General features: G+C 41.3%; 1 protein-coding gene across 1 annotated transcript in view; it reads right to left on the bottom strand.

Annotated features, from left to right (window-relative positions):
• Positions 1-20,153, bottom strand: part of NGF (nerve growth factor) — an 80,820-nt gene that overhangs the window by 17,659 nt on the left and 43,008 nt on the right. The window lies entirely within an intron of this gene.

Below are 20,153 nucleotides of genomic sequence, written 5' to 3'. Positions count from 1 at the left end.
AATGGGGAGAAAGAGGTTGGTCACATCCGCTGATCTCTATATAAGGCCCTGGCCCAGACTAATGCTGACCCTTTAGCCTGGCTAGGCTAAATGATGATGATTTTATATCAAGTTCAGCCAAGAGGCTAAGACAAATAGCAAATGTTTAAAAATTAATATCATATTTAAACCAGATCTTAATGGAAATATCAGGTTTTCTGCTAGCTGTTATATCCAAAGAATGATGACCATGTGACTGAAACCAACTTCTAGTCTCTGTGCTGACTGTTCACTCATCTGTTTCCTTTGTTCCAATCATTCTGAAGTTATTTTTGGTTCAGATTGAAAGATCCCATGGACCATCTCCCCTCCACTTTCTATCCCTTTCCTCTCAATGTATCCCCTGCCTGCCCTTCCAATTCTCACTTACCATGCAAGAAATTCTTTATCAGTATGATAGGAAGACTGACATTGTCTGGGATGGAATCTCATTGAGATATATCATGAGTAAAGCATTTATTCCAGAAACAAAAAAAGGCTTATGAGGACAGTCCCCGGGACTATCTCAGAGATACTTAGAGATGCTTACACTGACTTTTCTGACCCTTTCAAGGTATAGTGGATTCAGAACGGGGGCTTACCATTAGAATGGGAGCTCCTTGAGGGCAGGGGCTATTTTTAATCTTTCTTAGCACAGTGTCTGGCACATATTTACTGCTTAATAAATGTTCTTTGATTGATTGATTTTGATCAATTCAGAAGGCTTGGGTTTGAATTCACCCTCTGTCATCTGTTACCTTGGTGACCTATAACCAATTAGGGCTACATGGCATCATAGACTTAGATCTTAGAGGACCCTTTCATTTTTACAGATGAGGAAACTGAGTCCCAGAGAAGGGAAGTGACTTGCCCAAGGTCACATAGGTAGAAATAAAGTGGGGTTTTAACCCAGGTCCTCTTCCTCCAAATTCAGCATATCACACTGCCTTCATTTTCTCATCTTCAAAAATGAGAATGTTATATTAAGTGACCTCTAAATCTTCTTCTCTTCAGATCCATTGTGTCTAGATCTGCTGCTTTCTTTAATCTGTACATGGGTGTATTAATGGGCATGTGTTTGAGGATTACCATTTATATGTACAATTAAATGTCAAGGATTTAGCAAGACCATTAAAAAGCCCCCCTTCAGGTGGACCTTTCATCTTTCAACCTTTCAATATGATTTTGAAGTGAATGCTTGGGAGTAATGGCTAGCTTAGATGGTTAGTTTCTAAAAAAGCAGTAGTGTAATCCCAAAAATCAGTAAATTAGAAAAGTCAGGATTCAAACCCAGGTCCTCTGATGCTAAATCCAGGGCTCTTTTCACAACACCTTCATATAAATATAGAGCATGTTACCTCTCACTGGAGGTATTCAGACAAAGACTGACTACCTACTTGTCGGATATGGCCTTCCCAGGGGTCAGTTTCATCATCTGGAAAAATGAGAGGGTTAGTCTAAATGGCTTCTGAAGTCACTTTCAGCTTTATCATCCCATCATTCTGTAATGCTGTGATTGCTTATAATGGAGAAGGTTGGGACGTTTGTGGGACACCAATATACTTCTCTAGTTCAATTCAAGGATCTATGATGCCATTGAAATGGGACTTCCTTCATGGAGGCAGATCCCAGCCCACCACCCATGCCAAAGCAGAGAGTCTTCTGTGGCCAAAAAAATTGTCAAGTTGGGGCTAACCTTCTGGTGATGAACCTCTGACGTTAGTGGGGTTGGTCTTCAGATGAGCCTGCTTGGTGTGATTTGCTAGAATTTAGACTCTCTTGTCATAGTTTTCAAGAAGCCAGGGTAACCTCCATATCACAATAATGATAAAATAATAATGATAACATTGATATGGCATTTTAAGATTGGCAGGGTACTTTACAAACACTATCTCACTTTTATCCATATCTCCTTTTATAATATGATCAGACGGCAAAGTATGAATTCAGAGTATGCAAATATAAAGTATTAATGTAATAATAATTATTATTATTCCCAGACCCCAAGTCCTCCTTTCTCTGCCAGTTCTTATTCAGAGTACATGGTTGTGGGAAGAAGGGGGATGGAATTTGGGTACATGTACTCTGGAGTCCCAATTTGTTTTTTTCAGTCTAATCTCCCTGTTCTCCTTATTTTGGCCTAATCAGGAGCTCTCTAGTATGGAACCTGACCGTGAGGCTTGCCAATTAGTGGGCTTTTTAGTTTCACGTAATTAGAAAAAAAAAATCACTTTGGTTAGTTTCAACTGATTGCAATGTTTGAGAAAATACAACATGTTTAACTATCTAGTGGTTTTGGCACATCCAATAGGAAAATAGCAGACCTGGTACCAAGGCCTTGGGAAGGCATTAAGAGCTCAGAAAATTGCCTTATTTTTCAACAGAAAAAAATTTTAAAAATGAATAGTTTCGGGGTATGTCCCTTTCAAAGAGAAGTGGTCCAATGGATTCCTTGGGGGAGGTCCTGGATCGATTTCAGAAACACTTGCCAGCCACCATCAGCCGCCCTTTGGGTCTCCCCAGAGACAAAGGCAGCTTAAAGGAGAGGCCATTGTGGTCGGCTGACCTTGAAACTTCAGACTCAAAGAGACTTTGATGTGCCTGTGAGTGGCCTGCTATTGTTAGAGGCTGTCCACAGAGGACATGTTATTTACCTGACTGGGCTCATGGTATGTGTAATAGCCTACATTACAGAGAAACGGTCGTAGAACAATGCCATTAATGTGGTCAGCACCAAGACAGCTAAACACAAAGCAGCCTGCCATGAGGACAGTATATTTTTGTAAGCCTACACTGCTGAAATAGTCACCGTCGTCATGTAGCCCATCAGCTTAGTAATACTAATGATATACCTATAATCTCTCCAGCAGTGCCAAAAACAATCCAGCAAATTTTCAAACTTCTTTGAGATCCTAAGAAAGCATTTCCTTGGTTCCAACTGGCTGATCCTTAAACCACAAGAAAGATGTGTTTCAGTTATATTTTTGGTCTTTCTCTGCTCTGAACTTTGTGTACTCATGACTGAGGGTAAATGACAGCATCCTGTCTAAGGGGACCACTCAGGTTAGCTGGTGGCAAGGTTTCCATTGGATGATTCTAGCCATGTAGCTTACGGTTGAAACCAAACATGGCATCGGGACTGGTTGCCCAGTCCCAGCTCTTGTATCCCCACTGGCCTGATCAGATTAAATGTCCTTAGTTTTGCCTTTTCTTTCTCAGTGTGAGGTATGTTTTCCAAGCAATAGGTCAAGCAGGGTTACAATACACAAGCGTATAATGCAATTCAGATGTCATTTTAGAATAATCAAAGGAAGCTGCATCCCTTAAAAAGATCAGGTCAGAGTCTAACTTAAAAGGCAAGGAGACTTAAGGGCTTTCTGAAAGCCAAGACAGTAAGTTCCACAATTAAAGAACATCAACAGGGGAGGGACAGGGCTTTAATTTAAATATTTCAGCCATGAGACCAGCCCCTTTGTTTCCAAAGCCATTCTATGAAGTGTTGAATTGTCGGAACCATGGGGCTATGTTTCCACTGAGAAAATCCCAGCATATCCCCATCCTCCACACTACCCTGTGGCCAAGGGAAACATGGAGGACCCAGGCCCTGAGCCTGGTGAGCATCATATGGGAGAAAACTCAGCTCTTGGGACACAGTCAAACCAAGTTTTGACTTTACTCCTACCCTTCTGCCCCCATGATTCTGCCGAAGGCACTTGGGAGCAAGAGTTGACATAACATCTTCGACGCCTTTCCTGTTTCTTGCTGACATTTCTTGGCATGTCCACTCACTTCACACCCAGAAAATCTGACTCAAGGCATGAAGGAGATAACTTGGTCCCCCTCTGCCCAGACATCCTTCTCAGGCAGATCCTGGGTAACTCGGGGCTAAGATAAAGGACAGGGAAGGGAGGTCCTCTTCCAGAAATGAAGAATTTCCTCCCATGGCTACATTTTGTCTGGAGCCCTGCATTTTAGCTGCTTCCTGTGTATCTTTTTTTTTTTTTTAACTAGACTGAGTCTTAAATTGGCTCCTTCTTCCAATCCAGTGCTGCATGTGCTTGATGGAAAATGGTGGAATGTCAGCCAAGCGGTTAACTCTAATGAAGGACTATTTGAAGGGGGTATTTTTAAGCTTAGGTAAAGCGGAGCTCTTTCATTATCTCAGGAGGAAAGGTCAGAGGAGATGGAAGCCTGCTGTCCTTCTAAAGTCACGTGATTGCCATATAATTACATCTCAGAATATTCCCAATCTTCTAGAATTTCTCCTTTTGGGTTTCATTTGACCATGACATTATGAACAAAAGGAAAACTACACACCAGGGGAATTCACTGAGGGGTTAACAAGAGCCCCACCGTGTGCATCTGTCTCTGGAGGCCCCAAACCTTTTGAGTAATAAGAGAAGGCCAGAGATTGAGAGCAGATTGTGTTCTTCCTTCCCTCCTCAGTGTTACAGTCTCCTCTATATCCCAGTGCACACCTACAGGACAAAGAAAATCCACTGGCTTTTAACCTGTTACTATTTCACGTTTAACGTTCAGGAAAACGTGAAACTCAGCATTTTTGATCCTCAGTCATTTCAATTCTTTATTACCTTATTTCATCAAATCTTGGGATTGCAGGATCAATGATCTAAGGATGCAAGGGACCTATGTAGTCCAACTTCTCATTTTTCAGATGAGGAAACTGAGGCCTAGGGAATTCAAATGGCTTGCCCATGGCCATACCATGAGAAGTAGGATTTGAATCCAGATCCTCTGACTTCAGAGCATTGTTCTTTCCACTCTACAATGCAGTGGAACTATAAGAGAGCCCTAATCCAAAGCCTTTGTTTGGCAGATGAGAAAACTGTAGGTTCAGAAATTTATCTAAGGTCACGCAGCTACTTAGTGTCAGAGCTGGGTCTGATACCCAGGCAATTCAATTTAGTTCAATTCAATTGCATTCCATTAAACAAATTAAGGCCCTATTGCCTAGAGCACAGTGATGGGCATGGAGGGACATACAAAACTTTCAAAAGCTTCATGAAGCTTATAGATAAAACACATGCATAGGCAAAGTTACATATTGCAGTAAGGAGTAATAATACTTGCCATCAGAAAGGCTCAGGACAAGTGCTATATAACAAAAGAGAGGGAAAAGGATGTCATTACCTGCGGGGAGAGGGGGAAGGGACTATCCTGTGGAGAAGGCTTTAGGAAGGAAGTGTCTGAATTTGCCTTGAAAACATAGGTATGTGTCAAGGAAGTTGCTATTCTGGTATACTGTGTTTCACCCCTAAACTAGTCACCTCCTCTGGCCGGGAGAGATCATTTGCTATTTGTACTGACATTTGATTGGAATTGTTGGCTGCACATGCCTGGTGTCTGCTCTCTGTAACTGTGAGTTACAGGCAAAGATCCTGCAGCTGGGGTGCCATTATCTGTAATCACTGAAAACAAAGATGCTGAGTAATGGACTTAAAAATTATTTTTGAATGACCCATTTTTCTTCATTCCTAGGCAGTCAGTCACATTGCTATTTGGGAGATGCACAAATCCCATTCATCACAGGCCCCTGTTAGAGCTACAAACCTAGGCACCAGAGGGGCCAGTGAACTGTAGGGCATGAAGGATAGGGCACTGGACTTGGAAATGAGGACAAAGTAGCTTTGAACACACTCATATCTCCCCCATCTTTAGAAAAAAAAAACAAACCCTTGCTTGATCTGACAATCGCCACTGGCTATTGTCTTATATTTCTCCTCCCCTTCTTTGCTAAACTCTTTGAGACAGATGTCTACGCTAGGTATTTCCATTTCTTCTCTCACTTGCTTGATTGAAACTTGTACTATGGCTTGCAACCTCATTATTTAACTGCAACTGCCCACTTCAAAGTTAATAATGAATGATTTCTTTATTACCAGATAGAGTGGCCTTTTCTCAAGCATCATCTTTTTTGACATCTTTGCAGCTTTTGACAGTGTCAATTACCTTCTCCTACTGGATACTCTCTCCTCTCTAGTTTGTGACTCTCTTTCCTGGTTCTTCTCTTACCTGTCTGATGACTTTCCCAATCTCTTTTGCTAAATCTTCATTCAAGGCAAACCCACTTCTCTCTTTTCTTCTTCCTCTTTACCATCTAGATTGGTGATTGCATCAGCTTCCATGGGTTCAGTTAACCATCTTTCTCTGTAGATGGTTATCAGACCTATATTTTCAGCCTTAGTCTCTCTCCTGAGTTGTGGTGCCACATCACCAACTGACTTTTGGACATCTCCAATAGGTTGTCCTGTAGGCATCTCAAACTCAACATATCCAAAACAGAATTTATTATCTCTCCCTCCCCTGAAACTTTCATCTCTTCACAGTTTTCCTTTTATTATCAAGGGCACCACCATCCTCCTTGTGACCCAGGCTCATAATCTTGGTGTCATTATTAACTCCTCACTCACACTCACCCCACTTATCTGTTGTGAAATCTTGTCATTTCTTTTTTTATTATTTTTAGTTTTCAATAATCACTTCCATAAGCTTTTGAGCTAAAGTCTTTACCTGTTCCAATCTATCATCCACTCAGCTGCCAAAGTGATTTTCCTAAGGTGCAGGTATGACCACATCACTGCCCTATTTGATAAAGTCCAGTGGCTTCCTATTGCCTCCAGGATCAGGTATAAAGTTCTCTGTGCAGTTTTCAAAGCTCTTCACAGCTTAAACTCTTCCTACCTTTCTAATCTTCCTTCATTTTATTCTCCTGCATTCATTCTACCACATGGCTAGACTGGCCCATCTGCTCTTCTTAGCACACATCACTCTATTTCCCAAATCCATGGCTTTGCACTGACTGTCCACTATGCCTAGAATGCTCTGCCCCTTCACATCCACCTTCACTGGCTTTCTTCAAAACTCAGCTCAAATCCTACCTTTGGTTACCTTCCATCTATATTATATATTTCTTTTACATACCTATTTACTTACAAGTTGTCTTCCCATTGGAATGTGAGATCCTTGAAAGCAGGGACAGTGTTTTTACCTTTTTTTGTATCCCCAATGGTTAGTATGGTGCTTAATAAATGTTGGCTTTCTGCCACTAACTATGTGGTCCTGGGTAAGTCACAACCTCCCCATGCCTCAGTTTCTTTATCTATGAAATGACCAGATGGACTCAATGACCTCTCAGGTCTTTTTCCAGCTCTAAATCCCCAGAGAGAGATTCCATAGCTTTCTCCTACTTCCTGATACCATCTCATCAGAAAGTAGTTAATAGTTCTTTGGGGTTCACCTAATTTCTGCAAGAAGATAGCCAAATTCAAAATATTGCCCAAGAGTGTGGGGAACTTGGAAAGCTTCTGAATAGGAGATGTCAAACTCCAGCAGGCTCCCACAAAATATCCTAAGGGGATTGAAATGTAGTTAGGAAATGTTTAACAAAATAAAAATACAATATATTACGTTATTTACAGTAACATTAACATAGATAATGTTAATTTGTGGTATCCTAAGTCAATCTGAGGCTAGCAAGGATGCATTTTTATTTGTATTTGACACCCCTGGTATATGTAGTCACTCTAGGTCATTCAGCAAAGGCAGACTGAGTTGGGACTGAGTTATTGGAATTGGCTTGAAGACAGTCTCATATTTACAACCCACGGTTACTGGAAAACCTTCTTTTCATGTTGGATTGGATAGCCAGGCCTGTAAACTGTAACAAGTACTTTTGAAAGTAGAAGAAAGCTATCTAAGCAGACAGAAGACAGGTGGATGGAAAGCTTTTGGCCACTTAACTTTTGATGAGCAGACTCTGAGGCATTAGGAGGCACTGAGGTGCTGTGGAAAACTAGCTGGAATTTCTCTCCAGTTTGTCTATTTTCCTTGTCCATATTTTCCATGAATGAAGAATGCTGTGCTCTGTCCCAGCCTCTGGCTGTGTACTGGGCCCTCTGGAGAAGGCAACTGCCTTGTTGTTTAGTTACAGCTGGTGATGTGAGGCAGAAAATGAAACACATACACACACACACACACACACACACACACACAATGAGGCCAGAGGTTGTGCAATCAGTAATGAAAAACATTTGTGAGCAGTTCCCTCCGGTCTGAGTTGAGATGCCTGCAGAGTCGGGGCCCAGGTCTGTGCAGGGGCCTTCCTGTAACTGCTTCCCTAGCTTGGACTTCTAAGAAGTATGGATGGGTGTGTGAGCCAGTGGTCCAGATACCTTTCTGCTAGAGGCTGCCAAGCCCGACTCTCTCCACCATCCTGACCTCCCCAGACACTTTCCATTTTCTGCTCCATGGGCTGGTTATCATCCCATGCAGTGGTGTGTCTATTACAGCTATTTTTAAGCTTTTTCTCCCTGGTTGGATTTTATTTTGAAGCAGAAGGCAGACATCCAAGATCCCAGAATTAATTGTCTTTGTGGCAGAATGGAGTTTCACTTAATATCCCTCCTTTAACGTAATAATAATGGAAAAAAAAACTAATGTTTATATCTCTTTATGGTTTATAAGGCACTTTAAACACATTATCTTCTGCGGTCCTCATACCTTGGCTTCTTCCTGACTTTCTAATCTTCCTGCATCTTCCTCCCTTCCACTTATTCTAAGAACACTGTAGTTATTTTCACCCCTATTTTAAAGATGAGAAAACCGAGGTTCCAAGAGATTATGTTACTTGCCCAGGTTCACACAGCTGGTAGATGTCAGAGGCAGATTTTGATCACAGGTCTTTTTTTTTTTTCCCACAGGTCTTTTTGACATCAAGCCCAGCATCCTTTCCCCTGTACTACTCTTACCAAATAGACCCCTTGAAAACTTAGATTTTGTGGGGCAAGATAATAAAGGCCTACCTCATAGATACTGACTTTGTATTATCAAAAAGTTGCTTCTCATCTGGGACAAGGCTTTGAGAGCTGTGGCTCTGGGCAGTGTTACTGCCCATTGGAAACTGAGAGGCTCCACAACAACTCTGGTGCACTTGTGATCTACTTGGTGTAGATAGTCTCTCTACCAGTGTAGAGCCTTCTCATGCTGTAAATCAGAGGTGTCAAACCATGGCATTGGGACAAAATCCCCAGTGAGGCCAGAATCAAATGAACATGGAACTGGGAAATATTTAATAAAATAAATAAAAATATAATGGAATATAGATAATGGTAATATGTGGTTTTCTAAGGCAATATGTGGTCTGCAGGGATCCTTACGTAGAGTTTAGTGACCCTATTTTTATTTGAGTTTGACATCAAACTAAGATTCTTGCTAAGGGAATCATAAATCAGCTATAGGGAATTTATATAGTGCTTTAGAAGCCATCCTCTGTATATTCTAACATTTCATGGACCCTAGGACAATCCCGTGGGTATGGTGGAGGGGAGATGTATCTGTTGTCTCTTCTTCTAGCTGCATTTCCAGCCCATCTCTTTTTCCAGCTATACATACATACATATATATGTATGTGTGTGTATATATACATATGTCTACATACACATATACATTTTCCATTGATATATTCTGTGGTGCTCCTTAAATGTAAATCATGCTTGGAAATATGTGACACCATCCCTGTATTCACTATGAGTCTTTTCTCCCCCTGAAATTTGGTTGTGCTGAAATTGTGGTGTTCTATGAATCAGTTAAGACACAGTATTACCAAGAGAATATTGGTGTTAAAAACAATGGCTTCTGTAGTTTGGGGATCATTGAAAGGGTTTTATGGCTTCCCAAATGCAAATCTAGCCTATTTTCTTATTCAGTTCTGGGCTCAGCTTACTCAACATCTGCAGTACCTGTCTAAGATTTATGTAATGATGGACTAACTCAATGCTTCATCCATCCAATTGCATGTCATCACCTGGTGATAGGCATTCTTCATCCTCTTTGTTTTTTATGTTTCCACGGCAAGGTCAGTTTCTTTTGAGTGATTGTGGATTACATCAAGGAGGTATCCTAGAGTATTCTAGAATGCACTCAGCCTAATGTCATTCGAAAACAAAATCATCTGGAGAGCTTCACCAGCTATATGTAATATCAAATCCCAAGACAGGGAGACAGACATACGTTCACCACAGGTCTTCAGCAGGGTCATGAGGAACCAAAGATTAAACAAATTAGAGGCAAGAGACTGAGATGGTAACATAGTATATAGTTTCTTATATTATGGATAGTTATCTGTTTGTCCCTTATGCCCTCCTATACCTTAAGTTCCATGAGAATAGAAACTATGTCTTAACTTAAATTCCTCTCTCTGCCAGTCTAGCTCGGGACACTACACATAGCAGGTCCTTAATATGTGTTGAATGAATACAAGGGACTTGGACCAGTGAAAAGTTAAACTTGTGGCATTGAAATATGTTCATTTATTCTAACACCTGCCATTCATAGTGTTTTTAAGGCTTACAAGGCATTGTACATGCATTATCAAATTTGATTCTTGCATTTTTTGAGGTAGGTGCCACACAGGTATTATTCTGATTTTACAGATGAAGAAACCAAGACTCACAGAGGTTAAATAACTTCTCTTGGTCATAAAAACTAAAAGCTAGGGGCATTATACAAACCCAGCTCTTTCCAGACTCTAAGTCCAGTTCTGTCTTCATAGAATCCCATTTATGACATAGGAACTCAACCTGTCCCTGTCCTTGTTGGCAAAGGGAGTTTCCTCATCTGGACCTTACCCATACCAGTTTCTTCCCAGATGAGGAAACTTCCTCTTCCAATGTAAGTTGGTACCTTATCTCCAACTTACAGTTTTAGAGAATTGCCTTGAACACTGAAATGACAAGTGACTTACTGAAGGCCAGTATGTGTCAGAGATTAGACTTGAACCTGGTTCTCCCTTGATCTAGGGTTGGTTCTTTATCCACATGCCACACTGCCTCTTGACAGGTAACTAAGCCTTTAAAAATCCATCGTCATGTAGTCCCCGGCTATGCATTCTTCCCCCAATCCTGTGTATTCTGCCAGAGACAGCTGATCATCTCGCCTATTCTGAATGCCAGCTCCAATTCACTCTGAAGTTATAAGGTTGTGAATTTTAGATGTTCTTCTGAGTTTGACAGCAATCCGCAGCCTGGGCTGCTTTGCATTTAGGTCAATAATTGCACAAAAATGAAAGAACCACTGGAAATATTTGACAGCAAATTCTCCCAGCCTCCCTGGTCATTGCTCATCCTCGCTTGAAGGCCAGCTCTTTCTCCATTCTATCTGTGGTTGCCTCTCACTGAGCTCATGACTAGCTAAAACCACTAAGTCTTCTTCATAGAAGCTGCCTGCCAAGTAAACAGTCTGATCTGAAATGTGTGATGAATGTGTGCGGTCTCTTTGGCTTTGAGGTAAGACAACCTTTTAATTTCAACATGCCTCAAAAGTCAGTGGGGCTCCTGAATCCATATGAAGAGGAATTCACTTGCTTAAAGGAATAACTTGGTCACCAAAGCTTGTATAATGAAATGTCCACCCTTTTGTCACATGGTTGGATTTTTCATCTCTTCTTTGGAAATGACCCAAGTGCCTTGAAGAAAGGGAGTTAACCTGGAACATTCTCATTTTGTAGATGCAGCATTGGCAGTGTGGGTGGGGAAGCCGGCGGAGGTTTTTAGAGATGAGCAGGTGAGCTGTCCAACTAGTAAGTGAGCTGCCATTCTGGTGTGCAGAGTCAGTGATTAGCTAGGGTGTTTAAGAGGAAGGATGGGGACCAGTGCTGGTGAATACTATAATGGCTGTGACTCTGCAGACTTAGAACTGAATTGGTTTTATCAGTGGGGAGAGAAACTGACTCAGGAGGTGTCAGGAAAATTCTGTATCCTACTATATATGGGTAACCTGAGGTCACTTTCTATATATGTAGAAGGCCATCTTCTGTGGGCTCCATTTTGTCTGTGTCTTCTGTACACTAGGAAGTTTTCATACTGTGATTATACTTGGCACTTTCACCCAGGCGGGAAGGTCTATTCATTAGAATGGTGAGTCTGTTAGAATAAAGTAATTTCAGATGCAGCCTAATTAGCATTCTGTAAAGGTCATTGAGCCAAGACCCTGCAATTTAGCCATGTTAGACCGAAAAGAACATTGGCTCTGGAGTTAGAGAACTATGGATTGAAATTTTGTTTCTGACTTAATATCTGTGTGACTTTGGACAAGTCACTTAATATTCCTGGTCTGCAGTGTCAATCATCTTTAAGATAAAGAGGTTGGACTAGATGAGAGGTATCAAACTCATGGCTGCTCCTGAGTGTGGCATGAACCAGATTAAAACATGATTGGGAAATGTTTAACAAAATAAATAACACTGTAATACAACATAGATAATGTTAATCTGTGGCTAAGTCAACATGCTTCCAGCAGGGACCAGTTTCTATTTGAATTTTGACATTACTGGAGTAGATGACTTCTCATTTATTTTTTAGTACAAGATCTATGCTACTAAAATCATTCCTCTAAGGGGATCTTTGAGTCTTACATGTTCAAAAGTAAACAGTTAAGTGGCACAGTAGATAGAACAATAGGCTTGGAGTCCAGAAGCCCCAAGATCAAATCCTGCCTTAAATATTTAACAGCTGTGACACTGGGCAAGTCTTTTCATCTCTGAGCTCAGTTTCCTTATCTTCAAAATGAAGGACTTGGTGGATAGAGCATTGGCCCTGAAGTCAGGAGGACCTGAGTTCAAATATGGCCTCAGATCAAACACTTAACACTTACTAGCTGTGTGACCCTGAGCAAGTCACTTAACCCCAGTTGCCTTAAAAAAAAAATGAAGGGCTTGGCTTCTGAGGTCTCTTCTAGCTTTAAAATCTATGGGCCTATGAAATACTACCACGTGATCCCATTGATATACTCTCTAGACTTTTCAGCCTGTCCACAGATGAATGACAGACCATAGGTACAGGTCATGGAATAGTGTCATTCTTACATATATGTTAGGAAGAGGAAGCTTGTTGGACTGGAAAGAGTAGCAGACTGATGATCCAATGATCCATTTTTAGATCTCATTCTACCATTTTCAAGCTATGTGACTTTGGTAAAAAGTTACTTATCTTGGCTGAGTCTTGGGTACTCATCTGTAAAATGGGCAGAGTAACATGTAAGCTATTTACATCCTATGGCTACTGTGAAGAATAAATAAGATCATGTGTGGGAAAATACTTTGTAACCACAAAGTGCTATAGAAAGGCTGATCAGGAATAAAATCCATGGTAACAAATGTAATCCTTTCCCAAAGTTCCGTTATGATACCTTGTTGTAGCATGGGAAAACCCTTGGCTGAGAAGACTACGCAAGTAGAGGCCAGGGTTGGACAGTTTCCTTCAAACTAAAAATGAAAATCAATCAATCAGTCAGTGAGAATTAATTAAGCATCTGTTATGTGTCAGGCACTCTGCTAAGTAGCAGGTGGCACTGCTATCCATTGGACATTTTTATCTGAATGGTCCCCAGTCATATTAAACTCAACATATCCAAGACAATTCATTTCTTTCCTGCCAAGCCTGCCTTTCTCCCAACCTTCCCTGCTTCTATCCAGGGCACCGTCATGAAGCCATTCTCATCCTCAGAGACATTCTGTACTCCTCATTCATCTTCCTCCCTGCCTTCATAGAAAATCAGTCATCAAGTCATCGATTTGACTCCTACAAAATCTCTGGCATCTACTCCCTTCTCTTTGCTCATCCAGCCACCAGTCTTATTCAGGCCCTCAATTACATTCTAATTACTTTCTAATTGCTAATCTTGCCTCAAATCTCTCTTCTCTTCAATCCACCACATACTTACTGAAGTCATTTCCAAAGCATAGATCTGACCATGTCACTCCTACACTCAACAATTACCATTGGCTCCTGAATGCCTCTAGGAAAAAATACAAACTCCTTTGGCATGTAAAATCTTTTTAAATCTGGCTCTTGTCTGGATACGCTCCAGTTTATCATTGTCCTTCCTAAAAATGTGGTGCTACACATTGCCACAATGCCACACATGTGGTCTGATCAGGGCAGAGTACAGAGAGACTAACAGGGGTGGGGGACCTGTGGCCTCAAGGCCACATGTGGCTCTCTAGGTCCTCAAGTGTGGCCCTTTGATTTGAATCCAAAGGCCTTGAGGCCACAGGTTTCCTACCCCTGGACTAGCAGTTCCCTAGTCCCGGATGCTGTATCTCTTAATGTATCCTAGGCTCATGTTAACTTTCTTAGTTGCTATATCACATTGGTGATTACTATTGAGCTTGTAGGCCACTAAAACCACAAGATTTTTTTTTCAGTTGTATCATTATTCCATTTTGCCTTATTTTGTGCTTGTTAAGTTGATATTTTGAACCTAAGCCTAAGACTTTATATTCATCCATGTTACATTTCATCTTTTTAGATCTGTCCTACATCCTGGCCTTTCAAGATCTTTTTTGGCTATACCTCCTTTCTTTCAATGTATTAACTATACCTCTCGGCTGTCACCTACAGATCTGATAATTGTGGGCCATTTTTGCCTTTATCCAAGTCATGGAAAAATGTTAAACAGCTTAGGGCCAAGCCCAGATCTGGAACCCACCAATAGAGAAGTCTTTCCTGATGGATATCAAATGATTGATGACTATTCTTTGGGTCAGGCTTGTTAACCAGTTCCATGGGATTACAGGAACATAGCTTCAGAAATGGATGGGGTCTCAGTGGTCTCCTGGTCCAACCACCTCATTTTACAGATGAGGAAACTGAGGCCCAGAGAAATGAAATGACTTGCTGGAAATTAGTGGCAGAGCTAGGATTCAAACTCAGGTCTTCTGACTCCAAATTCAGAGCTATTTCTACTCTAACACTTTGAAGCCACTTACTGTACCATTCTCTACTATCTATCCCATGCTTCTCTATCTTGCCTGTGAGAATAGTGTGTGAGCCTTTGTCAAGTGCTTACCTAAAATCTAGGTAAATTATAATGACATCATTGCCCTGATCTATAGTACCTGTTCAGTAACTCTGCCAAAAAAAAAAAGGAAATGAGATTGGTTTGTTATGACTTGTTTTCAATTAAATTACACTGATTTTTAATGAGCACTGCTTTCTTTTCTAGCTGTTCACTAATCAACCATTTTATAGTAATATATACTAGATTTTTTTTTTTCAAACTCACTGGCCCATAGCTTGCCCAAATAAAGCTCATAGCTCAGAGAGAATGAAGGACCTCTAACAAGCCATCCCAAGAGCCTGAGCTCACCCAGCTGGTATATTCTAGTTTGGAATTATCTAGATAATCCTAAAGTATTATCTAGCCACAAAGAAGTAGTCACTGATTCTGACTGGAGAGAATACTTGTTCAACTGAGTATATCTGAGAATGTTCAGTAGATCTTTTGGGAGAGGGGTGACAAGTTATGAATGTGATTTTTGCAAGCTGAAATGGTTTTCATCCATTTTGTGGGTGTAATTCAATATTAAAACTGGGAATATGGAGAATGATCATGAGGAAGGCCAGGGCTTCTCTTAGCCAAGGAGAAAGGCACTCACTGATTTCAGATGGTGGGGAGTGCTTTCTGATCAGTCAAATTTTGGGGGGCAGATAAAGGCAAACTCCAAAGTTGCTATGACCAAGGGTTGTCTGTTCATATTTCCATTCAAGGACATGCAATAAAAAAAATCTCCTACACTTACAGGAAAACCTAGAATATAATATCTTTGTCAAGCTTAATCAGAACCAGAGTAAAATTCCAGCCGCCAAGAATAGAAACAGACACTAATGATTTCATATTTGGTCCAAACTATACAGTGTTTGCTTTGCTGGTTTTGTTTGTCACTTTCTCAAACAAGGAATCAAAGAAAGATGACTAGTTTGAGGGAGTACAAGAAACCAATCAACATGGAGCAGAAACGTATAGAGATCAAAGGTCAAATGTCCTCCGGGAGGACTTTCAGAAGTGGATTCCTTTTTTCCAGGCATCTCTGTCAATTAGTCCATCAGTGGTGAATTAGCTTTTCCTTATTCTCTCAGCAGCCAGCACTATATGTGAGAAGTAATGCCACAAGGCCAAAGAAAGAATGCCTGGGGAGTGGGGGGGGGGGGGGGCCTGCCATCATTCTTTTAAAAGGAGATGAATCACAGAATCATAGAATACCAGAATTGAAAGAGACCTCAAAGGTCATCTTAGTGCAATCCCTTAAATGAAGTATGTATCCTATTGACAGAAACCCAGCAAGTAACCATTCAGCCTCTGCTTGAATGCCTTCCAGGTCAGGAAAATCACTTTCCTGAATTGGCCCATTCCCTTTTTAGCCATCTTTGATTGTTGGAGTAGTCTTCCTTATATGAGTTGGAATCTGCCTCCACCATGTAAGTCTTCTGGGACCAAACAGAACAAATTTGATTTCCTTTCCATACAACAGCCCTTCAACAATTTGAAGCCAGAGACCATGTTTCTACTACATTTTCCCTAGGATGAACACAGGGGTGTGCTGAAGCCAGCTCTTACCGGCTCTTGCCGATTATTAAACTTTTAGTCTACATCTCAGAAATGGACAAATACTACAAATCAGGGCTTTGCTTATTGTTATGTTGATTTTTAGACCTAAGAAAGTGATGGAGAAAATGTTAATAATTCAGATTAAACTTGGAAGTGCATCATAGTACATTTTTTCTTTTGGAGAGTCAGTTGTTAAACATTTACCAGCATACCCCTGGATAAACACCACCATTTTTTTTCCAGCTGAATTTCTTAAGGTATGGTTTTTTCATCCTAGTGGCTTTCATTTGTACTATCTCTAGTCCAGACTAGAACATAATGCACCAGAGTTGATCTGATCAGGACAGAGAACTGTGAGATTATCACTGCTGGATACCATCGTCCTTATGGGTGTCTTGATTTGTCATCCTAACAAAAATAATTCATCTTTTGCTTCAAAAACCTCCAATGATGGGGAGATCACTATTTCATGTTGGGACAACTCAAAATTTTAGAAGTTCTTCCTTCTTCTGAGCCAAAAATCTTCCTCCCTCTAATTCCTACCCAGTGGTCTGAGATCACTGGTAATAAACACAATGAGTCCTTGATATTAGAATTTGATCAGACACTTATTAGGAATCACAGCACTGCTATGCGTAGGAGCAGGAATGAGGCAGATCTGAACATCAATTTAAAATCCAACCTTGGGGACAAATTTTGAAACCTCATCCCTCACTTTTTGGCCTCCAGTCCACTGACATCAGGAACTCTCTTGCTATAAAAAGGTGGAGCTTTTGTGGGTCTTCAAGCACTAAGTAAGAACTATTATTTCACTGTGTTCCTTCCATGTCTCCACCTATACATGAGCTCTGAAGGATCATCTTTGTCTTATTGGGAGGTTATGCAAATGAAGGTAAGAGAACAATCAAACTGAGGCCAGGCTCTACAGGAATGGTGTGGCCCAGCCCACTCGTTTTTCTGACCTGGAGAAAGGAAAGAGAACTGCTCAAGATCACACAGCTCATTAGTGGCACAGCCAGACTTGACCTCTAGTTTCCTGATTTTAAGCCCAATGCCCTTCCTTTACATCATGCTGCCTCTCTGAAAAGCACCTTTTTGCCCAGTGGAATAATTATTGTTAAGTCAGCCAGTGCTTCTCCAAACCACAGCATAGCCTGCAAATCACAAATACACAAGTTGGTCATTAATTCTGAAGTTTGGACCCAAGCCCTATTGGGCATTAGCTGTGAACTGAGTAATGTTGGCACTGCAGCTGGTCCTGGCAATGGCGTTGGAATGGCTGAGTGTACTTAGGGGCCAGCTTAGGGCTAAGATCAGGCCCCTGACAAAGGGATCAGTTGACAGTGTGTCTGTCATACTGATGACAGGTACAGTGCTCAGGTCACCACTCTTCCAGTATGGACCACATCCATATAGAGCCTAGCATTTGTATGAATTAGGCAGACTATTTAACTCATGGCCTTCACCAATGTGGAGCATCTCTGAGAACCATTATATAACCTGCTTTAGAGAAAGAGCAATAGGAAAGGGGGAGGAGAGGAGAGAGCTCATGCACGAAAGAGAGACAGAGAGAGACAGAGATGGAGAGAGACAGAGACTGAGAGATAGAAAGGGAGAGAGAAAGAGACACACAGTGAGAGACAGAGAGGGAGAAAGACAGGAGAGACAGAGAGACACATACAGAGACAGAGAGAAATAGACAGAGAGACAGAGAGGGAGAGACAGAGAGACACATACACAGAGACAGAAAGAGACAGGGACTGAGAGACAGAAAGGGAGAGGGAGGGGGAGAGAGAGAGAGAGAGAGAGAACGAGAACGAACAGACAGAAGAGAACAAGACAGAGAACAGGGAAACCAGAGATGTCCCCCTCTCTGAGAAAGAAGGAAAGAACCCAGAGGAATGAGGAAGGGAGAGAAGGGGAGGGCAGACAGAGCAGATAGAGAGGTGGAGAGACAGAGTACAGAGAGCAAGAACAGAGAACAAAAACACATGCAGTGAGAGGAGTGAATACATACCCATAAAACATAAACACACATAGAAGAAGAGAGAAAGAACACAGAGAGGGAAGGAGGTGGGGGGGGGGGAGAAAGGTAGAAGGAGAGAGACAGAGACACAGAGAGATAGAGACAGAGAAACAGAGAAAGACACAGAGAGACAGAGACAGAGAGACAGAGACCAAGAGACAGAGATGGAGGGGGAGAAAAGGCTTTGAAGATGACCTCAACCTTAGCTCTAATGAGTAATAAGAAATCACTACACAAATCACAACCAGATTCTTTATCCACAGCCTGGATTTACTGTTTTTCTTGAGGAAACCTCTCTGTGGTCTTGGCTTAGACAAATATGTGCAAGGAGCAGGTAATCATTGCCATTTATGATTGACAATCACTCCCCAAAGAGTCCAAACCTAACTCTACCAGCTTCCATTATTGTTAAAAGAGCTCCCTGATGTTGCTGCAATCATCCATTTGTAACAAGATGGTAATTTTGCTGGAAGAATACCAGATCTCAGCCCAAGAACCCCATGGCCATGACATACTGGCCATGACATACATGTCCCTGGCAGAATAGCAGCAATGATTCCATGGACTTGCCTCGGATTCAGCAACATCTTGGACTCCTCAATGTCCTTAACACAGATATTGTTAACATTAGGGCAGCTAGGCTGAACATGAGAAAGAATGAGACAATGTCGTAACCATCATCCGATTCAGAGAAAATGTCTAGGGAAGGGACTCAAGAGTAAAAAGGACAGAGGACAACATCAGGGGAATTGCAGCTTTCCATTGATGCTTGGATACAGCTGGAAAAAGTTACAGTGTAACTCCATCTAATCAAATTCATGGCCACTATTAAAAAAAGGAATCCAAAAAAATGCTGATAAATGAAGTTGAACTTAGCTTGAGTTTGGCTAGTTTGTACTGAACAACCATAGGTCATAAATCTGGGACATCAGCTCCAACTCACACTGTAGATGAATTTGATCTGTCTCAAACATGTGTCCCCATGACTCATTGCTCACTACTGTCATTTTCCCTAAAATACACCTGCTCCTTTTCTTATCAACCCACGATGAGCTCAAAGGAAGCCATAGGGGTTAAATCTAAGATCCCTAGCCCTTCTCTTCCAGTGAAAGGAAGAGAGAGGGACGTTGACAAATTAATGAGAGTCCAAAGGAAGTCCCCCACAATAGTGAGGGATCTGGAAATGATCTCACATGAAGACTGTCTGAATGAAGGGGCTGAAAGTGTTAAGACTGGAGAAGAGACAGACAGGCTGAAAGAGACAGAGACAAAGAGACATGGAGGGAGAGTTACAGGACAAAATGAGAGGGGGAAAAAGGGAGGGAGAGAGAAGGCAGTGTGGTACATTTTTAAGAAGACAGGATTATAAGTCAGGAGAGCTGGATTTGATTCCGGGCCTCTATTAGCTATGTGGCTTAGTCATAGACATAGGCTCTTTGGGCCTCAGTTTCCTCATTTTTAAAATGAATGGGCTTGACTAATTGATCGCAAAGGTTCCTTCTAGCTCTAACATTCTGGAATTTTGTAATTCTGTGAGAAGACCAAGGGAGAACACAATAGCTGCTTTACGAATTTTTTTTTTAGAAGGCTGAATATACAAAAAAAAAAAAAAAAGAAAGAAAGAAAGAAATCTAACCCCAACCTTTCTAGCTTGTCTGTATATTATCCCATCTTCCTCTTTTCTCTCATATGGGTATAAAGGTAT

The sequence above is a fragment of the Vombatus ursinus genome, unplaced genomic scaffold, assembly GCF_900497805.2.
Source record: "Vombatus ursinus unplaced genomic scaffold, bare-nosed wombat genome assembly UNPS02014782.1, whole genome shotgun sequence".
NCBI classification, from domain to species: Eukaryota; Metazoa; Chordata; class Mammalia; order Diprotodontia; family Vombatidae; genus Vombatus; species Vombatus ursinus.
Note: the sequence above shows the minus strand (reverse complement) of the source record. Positions and strands in the feature narration are given on the sequence as shown.